Source organism: Triplophysa rosa, linkage group LG9 (assembly GCF_024868665.1).
Source record: "Triplophysa rosa linkage group LG9, Trosa_1v2, whole genome shotgun sequence".
NCBI lineage: Eukaryota > Metazoa > Chordata > Actinopteri > Cypriniformes > Nemacheilidae > Triplophysa > Triplophysa rosa.
This window is the reverse complement of record NC_079898.1, coordinates 14,164,744-14,178,804: the sequence shown is the minus strand read 5'-3', so window position 1 is coordinate 14,178,804 and position 14,061 is coordinate 14,164,744. Positions and strand designations below refer to the sequence as shown.

General features: G+C 39.4%; 1 protein-coding gene across 2 annotated transcripts in view; it reads right to left on the bottom strand.

Moving 5' to 3' along the window:
- ndst2a (N-deacetylase/N-sulfotransferase (heparan glucosaminyl) 2a) overlaps positions 1-14,061 on the bottom strand; it is a 111,901-nt gene that overhangs the window by 21,895 nt on the left and 75,945 nt on the right. For both annotated transcript variants that reach the window (XM_057341897.1, XM_057341898.1), the window contains exon 4: positions 11,511-11,612. The gene's annotated coding sequence lies outside the window, so the exon portion shown is untranslated. The remainder of the gene's footprint in view (positions 1-11,510; positions 11,613-14,061) is intronic.

Here is a 14,061-nt window from a genome sequence, read left to right as displayed (position 1 = left end):
CCAGGCAGTCAGTCAGACACGCCCCTTCATCCTCTCGCAGGTGGCAGCCGTGATGTGCCCACTGGCATCGGGAAGGCCGTGTCAAAATATTTACATTGTCGGTGAGAATGTCATGCCGATCATCCCCACTAATCCAAGCTCTGGAGCTTCACCACATTGCAGAAATGTGTGTGTGATTGCTTTCAATGTCTGTGTATGTGTATGTGAGTGAAAGAGAACGTGCAGCCTGAAGTGCCGCATGCGAACCGTGCTGTAACTGGCCCAGTAATTGAGAGAAAATACTTCAGTTAGCCAAGATTGTGGTCTGGAGATATTCAGAGGGGTGGGGCTAGAGCAGTGAAGAGAGCAGAAAAGCAGCAGATATGAGAATCAAAAGGTTACACAGTAAAGCTAAAACTATTTCATAATCGGTAGATTCATAAATTGGAATATCCAAGAATATACACAAAAATGCATTTTATTTCCTGTATTCAATAAAAGACAATATCTGCTATTAAAATATATATAATTACTAGGTGTGTGACGAGCCACTTATCTCACGAGACGAGACGAGACGAGACACAAGACTGGGTTCACGAGAACGAGATGAGATTTTTTGACTTTTTTTAAAGAAATCCTCAATGATGAAATATATAGGAAACGTAACACAAAATACAAAAATGTAGGCATTACAAAATGCACTTTATTGTACTTTATGAAACAAATGAACCTCTATTTTAATTAATTATATTATGCAGTAATAAACAATATGTAAATACTGCAAAATGTTTTGTCACAAACTCAAATGACAGGCAGTAATTGCACAAAATGTATGCTTTGTTTTCTTAACAGGCAAAGCTTTTAGTAAAGAGCTGTGGTTGTTTTCTCTATTCTCTAAATTTAGCACAGAAAAATATTTGCCCACAATTTTTTTAAGTAACAACAAACTTCACTAAAGAGAAAATGATGAAAAACACAAACTGTAGCGAGTAAAAAGTGTTAACTTGCAAATAGCGGTACATTCTTTAACAGTTTAAATTACACTGAGAGATGTCCATAAGCCAGAGTACACATATCTAATAACTAATACAATTTGCTGAATATTATTTTACTAATTTAATAATAGAAATGTCATTTCTATTAGGTATAGACAGTTTCAAAGCAACAGCATAAACAAACGTTATTGCGCATGCATGCATGCGTACATCTGGTACACATTCGCAAATAATAGTGCCTGTAGATTATTTCTGAAAACAAGCAAAAGAAACCTAGAAGAACAATTACTTGGTTAAACTTGCCTCTCAAATATTTAGAATTTAGACTATGATACCAAGCTCAACCACTAGACGTCAATGTCCCATACAGTTTCTTTAAATGCGACAAAGATACACAACGCATTCAACAAATTGTTTATTTAATAAAATTAACATACAGTACAACAAAATTTAACACATCATTATTTAAAACAAGTATACACAATAAAATAATGATATCAATTAACATTAACTTATATTAAATAAAATATAAATTGTTATATTATCAGACACTAGCCAGACCGATAAACAAACACAGAGTGGAAGTTAATTGCTGTCGAGGCGCCCGTCTGATGAAACGGCCTATAAGTAAAGGAGAGCTAACAAATATGAGACTTGCTATATGGAACAAACAATAACCTAGTTACCAAATAAAAACCAGCCAAAGTAAGTTGCTAAGTGTAATAGCAAATTACTAGGGGTGTAACGATACTTCGTAGTGCGATATTTCGCGATGCTCAAAAATCAAGAGAGATGGGGATAATTTACGATATGGTGTTTAATTATATTCGTTGAGTGGTCAAGACGCTACCTTCTCTGCGCCAGCGCGTCAAGTGTGCTTATCTCACATATGCAGTAGAGAGAAGTCTCTGGGAGAAGGGGAAGCACAAGACACAATTTGTGTCTCCACGTGGTTTACAAAGTGTCTTATTTTCCCTCACAATCGCCGGTAAAACACAGCAAACTTGAAGCGTGACTGCTTTGACCCGAAACTCATTATAAAGGCAGCACAAACGTTTTTATATGACAATGTTAATTTAACCGCTAACGTGAGCTGCTGCATAACATGATATGCAACATAAAGTAAGCCAAAAGAAACCAGCGCTGTTCCGATCAGAGAAGTGATGAAGTGAGTCGTACTGTACATTAAAAGATTGAATGACATGCTAAAAATCGAACCAAGTATGTGATTTGCATGATTGAAGAAATATAATACAGTTTATGTAATATGTCTTTTTGAAAGATATTTCTCATTCAATACGGTCTCAAGCAAAGACAGCGCAGCTTCAAAGAGACACGAGCCAATAGCGTTTGAGTGTGAGCTCTGTCAGAGCGTTTCATTGGTTGAATGTACTGAATGAACACGCCCTTCACTAAACGAACACGTCATTTGAGTCAAAATGAGACTGAATGAACTGCTACATGTCGTTCATGGTCTAATATTCTGTGTTACAACAATGCATATCCAGTAGTTACTGAACTTTTCTGAAAAATAAAGGTAATGACCTGGTTTAATTGAACTCTAAGGTAAATTAAATTATGTCAAAACAGTTAAATCTTTGTATGGAACATTTAATTACACCAATTAAATGAGTTAATCCAGATAGATTTTAGTAGACTAATATAATGTAGATTTTGTCGACTAAAACTAGACTAAAACTAAAATGATGGGGATGACTAAAATATGACAAACTAATTGCATTTTAGTCAAAAGACTATGACTAAAACTAAATCAAAATTTGCTGTCAAAATTGACACTGATCTTAATTCTAATTTCAGTTAAGCCTAAAATTCTTAATTAAGTTGTATGTCCAACAAAAAAAGTTACTGAAATTGTTAATATTTTGAAAATAAATGATAATAAAATAATTTTCATTTTTAATTTTGTTCAAAATATCGAGATGTGTATCGTATCGTGAACCCAGCATCGAGATACGTACCGAATCGTGAGCTGAGTGTATCGTTACACCCCTACAAATTACAGATAATAAGACTAACTAAATAAAAATGATAGTTCAGGCTCATATTCGGTTTCCACTTAATGATTAACTTCCCAACTATTTACATCTCTAATGAGATGCTGTGTTTTTCCAAGGGGACACCGAAGTTCCTGTTACCTTGTGAATGTGCCGTTCCCAGTCTGCAGCACCACACACGGCTGTTTAGAGAATAAACCTCCGGCACACTGCACAGCTAAGAGCGGTGCGGCCACCCACCATGTTTGCATGTGTGGGATTGGGGACACATGCATGCTTCCAAAGGCGAAAAGCAAGAATCCAACCATCTGTCAGGCTTAGCCCGATTGCTGGATGACCCCTGGGCCTCCCTGATTTCACAGGACCCAAGAGAAGTTCCTGTATGGTGTGTAAAGAGACGCTCACGCTGACAACCATTTAATCACTGGACTAATGGTTTCTTCTCAGTTGCTTTATTTAACTGTTAAAAGTATTTCCATAACGTTGAATACTGCTTAGCTTTGTCACACTGCCAAAAGCCTCTGTCAATCATGCCTCCTTAAATCGCCCACTCTCACCTAAAATAAACAACTTCAGGTTGCCTGTCATCAGAAATCGCTGCGAACGCCTCTTAAAAGGTCTGATTCTGACACGGCAAGGTTCGTAACGCAACGCAGTGTGCGATAGAGAGAGGCAGAGAGTGATAGGCCGAGCTGTGCATCATCATTAGAAAGTGAAGTAGGGCGTAGGTTGCTAGAGAGAGTGTGAGAGAGAAAGTCCTGTTTGCACAGTTTTGGCTGTCTCTCATAAAGGAACACTGAGTTCTAAGTGTGCTGGCCAAAGCCATAATCAAACCATAAGAATGGCAAGGTCAAGTGTGTGAAGACCGCGCTGCAGGTATGACTGAATAGCCCTTTACAATTAACATGACCAAGGGATACGCAATCTTCTCTTCCTAATACATTGAGAGGTTTTCTGTTCAGTGCATTATGTCAAGAGCACAATGAGTAATTGTCTGGCATTATTTTTATCTAAAAGCAACATTGCAGTGTGCCACGAGAAGGCCGCTGACCTTGAGAAAAAGTCTGTTACAATTTAGTCTGACAATATTCAAGCTGTAAAATGAAAGCAGAAAGAAGAAAAACTTGATTTTGTATTAACGTCCTGATCGGTTGGAAAAAGCTTATTTCTTGCCCCTTCAAACACACAAAAACATGCACAAATTGAAAGGAAACACTCTGACATGTGACCTGTAAGCACAGGTCCAGTGGCTGATCTAGGACAGTGAGATAAAGCAAAAAATAAAGCAAAACGGCAAGAGAAGCAGTGCACTACAGTGTTTTTTCTAATGTCCCGCAAAACACTTATATAACGTTCTACAAATCTAAATAACAACCATTCAACCATTCTTTTTAAAATACCATCCACATCTCCTGATATACATGAATTATTGCCAGATTGTAAGGCCACAGCTCATAAGCTGCTTGGAACCCTTGCGTCGAGGCTTTAGAGTGTGCAAAGCACGCAGGTTCACATACTGAGCTCACGGCCGACAGTGACATACGTATCATATGCTCCCACGATGACAGATCATCCTTCATATGAGAACCTGCCCATAACTCTGACAATAATTCAAATTGTCCATCCATCAGACAGCCTCGCCTCATGAGTTTCGTAACGTGAGCAAATTGTAATGCAATATTGCTAGGCAACATTCTTGCCAAGTATAAAGTTGGTGAAAAACAATGAGTTTCAGCAAGGAAACAGCGGGGGAATTAGCCACAATCTATTGCCTAAAACTAGCTAATGCACCTTGTTGCTCAAAGCAATGCTTGCTGGCAGCAGCATAATTGCTGTTGTTGGCATGTACCATTAACTCTCATATTAGTGTTTAACTCACTGTCTAATATGCTAGGAGAGCTTGTTTACATCTCATCTACGGAATCTACTTAGTCGCTTGCCTACAATAAAAGCAGAAAGCTTGTTTTAAACATCTTTCTAAATAGCACGAAATCCAACCACACAGTCGCATAGCCCTGACAACTTCTATTCCAACTTACTGTATACATTAAAAAAACTGTAGAACTTCTTCAAAAACTTGAGGCAAGTGCCTTTTAACCAAGCACATCTATGAGCAGACTAGATCAGCCATCTTTAAAAGCCACAAGAGTGGGAAGCTATTTCTTCACATCTCTGTGTTTTCTGATGTCTAGCAGGGGGTGGAAAACCGATGGCACCGTGTCCCCTTAGCAATGCCTGTCCTTCTGGAGAGGGAGATGGCAGGGTCACTGAGGAGCTCTGATCAAAGACAGGCCCAGGAGGTGTGCTTCAGAAGGGAACACACGCTTACCTACAATCATCATGGTGGCACTGAGCTGAAATCTAGCGGGGGTCTTACTGGTGCCTGACATATAAAGTAACTGCTCTCCGACTTATTTTACAAAACCACTCAGTGAACACAGTCACAAAAACTAGGGCTGTAAGGAAAGAGCTGACAGATAACATTTTGGTTTTCCAAAGATATACTCATACAGTTTGGGGGATTTACGATCATATTTACTTTATGTTGTATTTCCATACTGTGCGTACAACAAGCAACTGAAGTGACAGATCAAATAATTCTCTGTATGGATAGGCAAATTAAGTCAATAACCCTTTTGCAATTCTACAACCTGTAATAGCCTTGAGTAATGCCTGCAAACTATAGACTACTAACAATAGTTAATATCAATGCTTTGTGGTTCTGCTGCTTTTATCCTCTCAGAGAGGGTTCTGTTTTCATCCAATTCAAAAAACAGAGCTTCCCAAACTTCTCAAACAAGGCCTTGAGAAGGGCCAGGGCTCTAATATTCTTTCTTTGCCTTGGTAGTAAATATAAAAAATACAGATAAATATATATTGTATATTGTGAGGTTTTCTAGGAAAAAAATACTATTTATTACAGTAAAGTGTAGTAAAATTATAGTTACTAAAGTATACAGTTTATCAATTTAGTACACTTAATACTACAGAATATTATTGTATACTATAGTAATTATACTATAATATACTATAGTACAAGTACTACATGATATTACAATTTATTGCAGTTCACTGTTGTAAATACTATAGTATACTACAGTATTCATGTAGGCTACCACAAAATCTGCATATTCCGGCGAAGATGGTAAAAATATATTGTTTCTGTAATCCACAAAACTGCGTGATACTTACAAATGACATTAAAGTGTGTGACTGAAGTAACATTACTTATATCATACAGTATATTAAAGCGGCCATTCCCTGCGATCACATTTTTCAACCTTTAGTTAGTGTGTAATGTTGCTGTTACAGCATAAATAATACCTGCAAAATTGTAAAGCTCAAAGTTCAATGCCAAGCGAGATATTGTCTTTAACAGAATTCGCTTTTCAAGGACTACAGAGAACGGCTGGAATCGGACTACAGCCCTTTACTTCCCAGGTAAATGATGTCACTATTCCGAGTGTTTTTAATAACCTCCGCCTACAGGAATACGCCAAAAAAGGGGCGAGGCCTTCCTTAGAGAAGAGGAAGAGCCGCTGGAATAGTGTTTTGTTCTCAGAGATTGTAAAAATTTGACTGAGCTACGCGCTTAATTACTTTCACTTTCATCACAGTCCTACAGCTGGTAATAAGAATTCAGCTACACACATTCTAAGATAACCAACGGTCAAATAACAGCTTCCATGACTTTAACATTGGCTGTGAAAGCTGTTCTGTGTAACACACTTATATTGTGTGTGTGTGTGCGCATACCTCTAAAACACTTCTATGAAACGTCCTTTGAAGTCCTGCTTGCAAATGTCTCCTAGTCAATCTGCTTGTTTTATTATCCAACTTTGGTCCAATATAAAAAGGCTAAACTAACGCTTCTGTTATTAGTGTTAATTAATATAACCGGTCTGACCCAATCGGTTCGGTGTCATTTCTCTCGCCATAGTAGGGAAAAGATTGCAATCTCTAACAAAGATTGACATTTGCACATGCACTAGCAGACCACCGTTACACTTCGATCGATCCGCATGTGTTTAACTGATGAAGTGAAGTTGATGCCATTGTTACTGTTTATTGCTAAAAGCCAAAGCTTATGAATACACGTGCACTGAGAAGGAGACCGACCAATCACAACAGCCTGAGAAGCGGAAGCTCGCTGATATGGTGTGGGTGGGACATCTTCAGACACACACTGTAAGCGGGGAACAAATCATGACAGACCTGGTCAGCTTTACCAATCAGAGCGTTTCGGAAGGAGGGACTTTATATAGACCGGAAGAAATCCAGTTGTTTTGTTAGAAGAGGGACAGCGGTGGACTTGAAATATGTGAAATATAAAGCGTTTTTTTTTATTAGAAACATGAACATCCATTGTTAAACACCCAAAAACATAATCAAAGCCTCAAAAACAGCAAAAGAATGCCCCCTTTAAAGGTATATACTGTATGAAGAGTTTATTTGCAAAAATGGTTTTTTTTGTGTTAGCTTCTGCAGTTCATTAATATTACTTGAAATGCAAAATGAAAAACATGATTTATCTGTTTTGTATCATCTCAGATTATATGTGCATTACTGTTTGTTTAGTGGATAGAGAGAGGAGATGTTAAAAATGGTCAATTCCAAGCAAGATGTCACAGTGACCAATCACGGCCCGCTCCTGTCACCGGTGTCATGTGACATTGATATTAAGGGCTTTCTAATTGGTCACACTGTGCACAGACTTCTGAAGAGGCAAAATGACAACTGACAATGGATCTGCTCTCGCTGTCAAGTTACACATCCACAAACCGCCCACATCCTATAGCTAAGGTGCTTCAGTTATGCAGTCGATTCTGAAACCCACAGCTCCCTTTGGCTTCAATAAGATGGCATGCTGTCTCACAGCTGGCCAATCAGTGCCAAAAGCTGCCGCTCTGAACCGAGGATTCAGTGTGTTTGTGTGTAGGCGTGAGAAAAAGCAGCGGGGTGTATGTGTGTGTGTATCTGAAAGCGAGAGAGCGACCCTACTTCCATTTCTCTGTTCTGCATTGTCGTTGTCCTGGCCAGGGTTTAAGGCACACCCATCCTCCCCCAAAACAAGAACGCCTCCCCACTCCAATTAAAATTTCTTTGGCACAATTTCTCTGCGGTTATCTTTTCATTTTGTATCTGTCTGTGGAAGACGCTTGCCAGTATTCTCCATTCACTCGGTGATCAATCCTACTGTCCACACAAAAGTCCTGCAGGACCCCACAAGCACAAACTTGCCTTTTACTCTCTCTCTCTCTCTCTCTCTCTCTCTCTCTCCCTCTCCCACACACACACACACACACACACACACACACACACACACACACACACACACACACACACACACACACACACACACACACACACACACACACAGCAGACAAATAGAGGCATACAGAATTTTACAATCAAGGGAATGTGCATGCAAGGCACCTCTGAATAATGAATCCTTCCTCCGTACAGGAGGGTCTGTATTAAGAATAAACGCCTAAAATGGTAACGGGCTATTATTCGAACGTCCTGAGATCAAACTAACATCTCTTTCTTGTGACAGGACTGAACATCTAGGTGAGGTGGGTGTCCCTGAAGGTGTTGTGAGTTAGTGAGGTGCTAGCTTAATTGGCACAGAGCAGGAAGGACCACAGGATGGGAGGAGAGAAGACGGAGGGGGGCGTAAAGGTTCAGGGGCCACAACTCTCATCCTTGCACAACTGATGGCACCACAGGGACCACACGCACACCATAACACAGAGAAGCATGCTTTGTCACTGTGCCGTTTTGCAAAAAGTAGTACACTGAAGCATTCATACTTTCTCTTAAACACTCAGAATAAGGAAGCCTCAACACCGCAGAATAGCAAGCATTCACAAACACGACTGCACGCAAGTGCACATTGTACACCCACACACAAGCGAAACAAGCAAAGAGTCAAAACAGCCATATAAACACAAATATACAGACACATGTTGCTGGAAGTGATTTCCATGAATATCTATTGCAATATGGATGTGTCAGTATCACAAGGTTCTTTTAAAAACACCCCTGAGTATACAAAGATATACGGTAAAAGCAAAAAATACTATGTACAGTATATGTTTGACGTAGACTACTTGGTGTTTTACAATTTCACTTTAATTTCACTGTGACTATTACTGATAGCAGCTGTTCAAGCATCAAATTGTCGCATTTTGCAATTACAAACACTCCTGGCATCAAATAACTATTTTCGTAATTGGCAAAGCTGAGAGTTAATTTGGCTAAAGCAGCCTTTATATCGAGGCACTAATGAGAGCGGGTAAGCAACAATAACTGCTCTTATTTATAACTAAAATGTCTCTGCATGTTTTGTGAATTCACAAAGTGATTTTTTTTACTTGGTGATAATGTGCAACACAGAAAATGGGATAACAGTACATTAAAGCTCATTTGCAAAATATATTTTCAACTAGACAGAAACACAAAGGTCTTATTATTTCATGCAAAATAAATGAAATCCACAAAAGGTGGCAAGGATTATTCAGATTTCTGTCAATAAAAAGTTATTATTAAAAAAGTAAAATCAGCATTACATTACACTATACATATTAATCTCTGACCTATAAATCTACCTTCTATGTCTACATCTCTAACCTTTATTCTGATAAAATACAACTCGCCTCACTCCCTCCGGCTGAACTTCATCTACAGCTCAAAAAATGACAGCTCTCCAATTGGGTAAAAGAGTCATCGATCACGTCGGCCAGTGTTATTACTGTGACAGAGCTGTGCTCAGCGATTCTGCGCATATTCTTCTTGAGCAGAGTTCACAAGGGGACTGAAGGTATATCGAGCGGCCATCACACAATAGACCTGATTCTATAGAGCAATACTCTCTGCCAGTACACCAATCAATGCCATTCAGCTTCAATCTATTCCTTTATACTTAATTCAATAGACGCTTCATTGGCATTACTTTGAGTATACGGCACATGATCTCCTCGCCAACAGCATAAAACACGCCTTCTCATTCTCTCACAGACATGATTATATTTATTCTTGTTTTATCATCACACCTGTGCCAAATGAGCCTCATTATTTGAGATCCAGGGTCAACACCCACAGGTTATCACGGCTATGCTACCACTTTCAAAAACATTCTCTGAACAGATACTGTATGGAGCAAAGAAAATCTAAAACCAGAAAGGCAGACGATGACAATGGTCAACAATCCCAAACACAGATGCAATCTCAATAGAGCAAACGATATCAAATCAAGATAGTTGTCTCAGCAGTCTTACACGGGCTTCAGATCGTCTCCCTGCTCTGATTTTGTTTGTGTCTTTCTTACTGTTCTAAAGTTTGGGTTCACTTCACAAAAATGACTAAACCCTTTTGATATGACGGCACATGTCTGAATGTTGATGTAGAGAAAAACGTAACTGTGGCAACATATTGCTTTCATAACAAAACTAAAGCTTTTATTGAAAAGATGTAATGGATGAATTGGACCGAACAGTGAAGACAAATCAGATGTAGACAAACTCCAATGCTATTTACAAAGCATTTCAGGGTTGGATCCTAAGGAAGCTGGTTGATAAAATGCCAAGAGCACAGGCCAGAGCTAACTTTGAAGGTACATTTGTGTTATGCCATAGTTTTTATGAATTTTGTATTATTCAAAAATCCAGAATATGTGACCGTGAACTTTTGAATGGTAGAGTATATACAGTAGGCAAAGGTTAATGGAAACCAGCAAATCAGTGGATGAAGAAATGTGTGAAAGAAATAGAAGACATTAAAGATCTGGGAAGCTTGTATTCTCTCTGTGGTTTCACAGCATTCACTTGAGGTAGCCATATAAAAATTTCTCGTTGGCTCTTGGGTCAAGTACATTTAAAGTACTAGAGGTGCACTGAAACTCAATACACAATTCAAACCCACACATACTAAGTAGATTTAGAGAAATGTCAGAAAAAGTATTCACCCTGTCTGAATTCAATATCCCAGTTCGGTAAATGAAATGTGACTTTTCAAGCTTATGTTTTATAGATCTAAAAACATTTGGAGTGAACAGTTACTGTGAGGTTAGTCAAGCTGAAGCAAAGAATTGGGATTAAAAACTTGTGTGACTTCACTGTAGTACAGTTTAGACTTGTTGCCATTCCAACAAGCCACTCAAAAGTGAGGTGAAAATAGTTTAGCTATGTATGGTGCTAATGAACAATGATGATAAATCTGATAAAAATGATAGCTTGCCTGATTGATGATGCACAAGGTTCACGCTGTTATCCCTGCATCAGATTTGTATAATAAGGGGGAAATGAGTTGCTAACAGTCTTAGGTTTCAGAGACGGTGACGAATCAACAATACAAAGTGTAATTTTCAGGAGAAAAAAATCTGAATAAAAAGTGGATAAAATAAGGTGCTTCCAAAACAGATAAACACACTATTAATAAAAACAAAGATCATTTTGTGTGCCTAGAAAAACTGCAGGATTATTTCACAAGAAAGACAAAAACAAATGACTGTAACACTTACGCCTTTCTGCTGCCGCGAATTATCTTGTTTGATGAATTGGTCACTCTATCGGTTGATTTGTCCTGGGTGGAAGTGTGTGGCTCTCAGCATGTGTTCAGATACCTGTAATGAGGACACAGAGGACACATGAGATGACGGTTTGATAGATGACTCCTTCGGCTTGCGTCACGGTGCAGTCGATGTTTGACCTCATTCGCGCAGTGTTTCCGTCTCAAACAGTCCACTCTTCTCTTCTAGCCTATGACCTGAACACCACTGAAGCACTTTGTGCATATTTGTGTGCTGTTGTTCATCTATTGACAAACCACATCGAGATAAGAACCCACTAGGGCTGGGCTATGTGTTTAATTTTTTTTTTCGATAATCGACTTTAAAATCATCGCGATACCCCGATAATATCGGGTGTGTTTGACTTCATGCAAAGTTGCGCAGACGATCAATCTGCTGATACGGATCGGGAGGGAATTTGTTCCGGACCTGCCAAGTGCCAAACAAACACGCACGCGGGCACGCGTACACACACACACACAGACGCACACAAACCAGTGTTGCAGTGACTTCTTTCATCAGGTAAAGCACGTAGATAAACCATAAAGCTTTTATGCAGTAGAAAAGTGTTGCAGGTGTCCTGAAATTTCATCCTACCCGTCCGATTATCCTACCATGCGCACATAAATGTTTTGGCATTTTTTTGCGCTATAAAATCATCCTACCTGTTTATTTTATACTGCTACGGGAATATGATAGTGTATTTTCGTTGTTAAATCATTCTACATATTATTTAATACCTATAGTACAATTTGATTGGGTGTTGCGCTGTAAATTAATCCTATATGTTTCTTTTATGCTGGTAGGATAATCTGACAGGGTATTTACGCTGTAAATTTATTTTTTGCGTTTATTTTAAGATGGTAGGACTATCTGATAGGGTATTTTGCATTGTGAAAATGTTTATTTTGTCGACGTGGTTTAGATTATATTAGGTTTTGCCCTGCGGTAGGAAAATCTGACAGGGTAGGACAATTTGAACACCGGTACAGCCCCGCGAGCGTTAGGTTTTGCTTTGCCGATGCAGCTCGTCTTTCTCTTGGTCTATCTGTGTAGCGACCGGTAGAAAACAGCAGCACATTCAACTGACCGAACAAATGGCGTTTCCAAAATTCTGTCACTGTTACTGACTGCCTGGGCATATGAACATGAACGTTCACACTAAAGCCTACATCGCATGATAATGTTATAACGCGTATTTTCCATTATTATCAATTATCGTCTGGTATCTGTCTGCTGTATTCGACATCGGGATATTTGCGAGACATCGGCGATATACGATAACATCGTCACATCACCCAGCCGTAGAACCCACCCCTTGACCAATTTCAGACCGACCCTTTCTGCCACACAATGTTTATACATTGATCCTGTATTTTGAGAGATATCCAGGAAAACCATTTAAAATTGGTGGAGACAAACATATGAGGGGAAAGTCTGCTAAGCCACACACAGCACCCAAGAAGAAACATACACAAACAGTATAAAGAGCCTTGCACCTGTAAAAAGAATCTTGGTTACAGTACAGATTTGGCTCCTCAAAATAAGATCTCCACAACGATCTTCACAATAACCAGGATGCATCTGGTAGCTTGGGAGTGGATTTGTGCCTTAGCTTTATTCTCCGACTGGTTATGCACAACAGGAGACCGAAAGAGAAAACGGGGACATGCAGAGAGAGAGAGAGAGAGAGAGAGAGAGAGAGAGAGAGAGAGAGAGAGAGAGAGAGAGTGAGAGTGATACTGTGAAAAACAGAAGGAGAGAGAGAGAGAGAGGGCGGGCAAAAAAGACAACAGAGGAAACACACAGGAAGGTTCCTTTGTTCCTGCTGATGCAGATTGAATGTTTAATGTTTAATGGAACATTGAGAGATGCACAACATCCAGCCAAGAGAGGAAACCTCAACCATCACCTGCAAAGCACACCTGCACATAGACACATATGCATGCAACAGTAATGCGATGTTTACCAAGGGGAATCACACTATAGCCCAGTTGTGGAGTTAAACAACTCAAAGTCTCAAAACAACCTCTGCACAGTGTCAAAGTCCCACTGAAAGCCATGTTTCACTATCCACTGACTCAATATTGATAGAGAAATGAAACAAAGCATAGCTGTCACTATCAGTGTTGGAACAGTAAGCCAAATCTGAACTCCACTGAACTCCTCCTTTTTATTTAATTGACCATTTCTCCCACAATCCTTTGCTCTCCTCTATTCACTGTATATTTTATAGCCTCCATTGCCACAACCCACAACCCCACTGTGCCATTTCGGCTCAACCTGACAAAACGCAGTCTAAAGTTCATGCAGGTGCTAATTGATTGCCAAAATCCCCAAGCTCGTGGCCAGCGTGCTGATTGGCTGACTGCACTGGAGACAGTAAAAATAACTTATGTCAGTCTCCGCATCATCAAGCAGGAACCAGACAAACTCCATCTCTGCCCTCATTATTCAGGTATCCACTGACTGTCAAGTTTGTACACACAAAAGCCCACAGAGC